This window comes from Elephantulus edwardii, unplaced genomic scaffold (genome assembly GCF_000299155.1).
Source record: "Elephantulus edwardii isolate Elephantulus edwardi_28Jun2011 unplaced genomic scaffold, EleEdw1.0 scaffold00020, whole genome shotgun sequence".
Taxonomy (NCBI): domain Eukaryota; kingdom Metazoa; phylum Chordata; class Mammalia; order Macroscelidea; family Macroscelididae; genus Elephantulus; species Elephantulus edwardii.
Genome location: NW_006399770.1, coordinates 27,302,309 through 27,304,316, shown reverse-complemented (window position 1 = coordinate 27,304,316; position 2,008 = coordinate 27,302,309).

Here is a 2,008-nt window from a genome sequence, read left to right as displayed (position 1 = left end):
CACCCAGTATTCTTAACCAAGGTCACAGTTCAAAGGTTCCATTCTTCATTGTCCAAAATTAGCATGCATATGAAATAACCATGGCACATTTTAGCCTAACTAATATCCCTGTTCCTTAGCACTTTAAAGAGGTCTTTGGCAGCAAATTATGCTTTCCGCACTTGTAAGAAAAAACTGATTCAACCAACTTGACAAAATTTCATAGTATTGTAGGGGATTGGAGAAAAAAAATGCAAAAAAATAAAGATAAAGCAATAATGAGTGAAAATTGTTAAATTTTTACTATTTTAACAAAATCGTAACTATTTTATTAAGACTGGATTTATGCTAATTATAAATGTACAACTTTGATGTCAATGACTGTGGAAAAATAGTAATTAAATGCCTAAATCAGATCCTAAAAAGGCATTTTAAAGTGTCATTCTGATATTCTACCTCCCTCTAGTGATCAGCATGTTCAATTACATTTAGCTTTTTTTTCTAACACAGTTGATTACTTAAGAAAATCTCAGGATACTTGGTTGTACCCATGTAGAATCTATCCTTAGACCAAGAAACTGTTGTCTGGACACAGCAGAAGAACACTACATGGTTTAAAATAAAGAAAAATATATACCAGGCTTCTTTACTTTCTTCATACCTATTCAATCTGGATGTTGAGCAAGCCATTTAAAAAGTTGAACTTTCTGAAGAACGTGACATCAAGATCAGAGGAAGACTCATTAAGCAGATGGCACAACTTTGCTTGCTGAAAGTGAGGGGGACTTGATATTCTTGCTTTAGAAATGCAAAAACTACAGTCTTCAATGTGGATTGCATCTCAACATCAAGAAGACAAGAATCTTTACCCTGGAGCCAATAGACAACATCGTAACATACTGAGAGTAGAGAGAAATTTTCAATGCTTCTGTCTTGCTTGGTTCCACAATCAGCACCCTTGGTACCAGCAGACAGGAAATCGAATGACATTGCATTGGAAAAATCTAGTGTCAGTGACTTCTTCAAAGTGCTGAAGAGCAACAATGTTGGTTTAAAGACTCAGGTATGCCTGATCCAAATCACAGTCTTTACAATTACTTACTGTGCACTTGTAAGTTTTTGAAAGTTTGACAAAGTATATCAGAGATGATGAGGATGGTGCAGGATAGGACAGGGTTCAGTCAGATCTATTGTTCATAGAGTTGCTATGATTTGTAGTCGAATTGATGGCACTTAACAGTAACAACAACAACAGTGGTAAGAAGTGCTGCCAATCTAAGGGAACCTGTTTTGAATTCACCAGTTGCTTTGAGGGAGAAATATGGATAATCTCCTCCTATGTCATTTACAATCTCTGAAAGCCTGCTGGAGGGTTAGTTGGGAGTCATTTCCAACTCCATGGTACATTATAGCAACATCAAATGGAGAAAAAGCAATTGAAAATTATCTGCTTATGTATCTACCATTATTCTCTCATAAATATAGATGTAAAAATTCTCAACAAAATCTTGGTCAATAGAATCCAACAGTCCATTAGAAAAATAATTCATCATGACCAAGTAGGATTCATAAGAGGTATGCAAGTCTGGTTCAACATAAGAAAAAGAATCTACTTAATTAATCACATTAAGCAAAGGATGAGAACCACATGATCCTAGCAATTGACACAGAAAGGCCTTTGACAAAATCCAACACCCCTTCCTAATTAAAACACTTAACAAGATAGGAATTGAAGGGAATTTTGTCCACATGGTGAAAAGTGTATGTACAAAACCAAGAGCCAACATTATTCTCAACGGAGAAAAACTAAAGGCATTCCCCCTGAGAACAGGAAGCAGATAAGGATGCCCACTTTCTCTACTGCTATTTAAAATGGAATTGGAAATACTTGCTAGGGCAGTATAACAAGAGAAGTAAATAAGAGGCACTGCAGATAGGCAAAGAGGTGGTAAAACTCTCCTGATATGCAGATGATATGCATACACAGAAAACCCCAAGGACTCAACAAAAAGCTGTTAGACCTAATAGA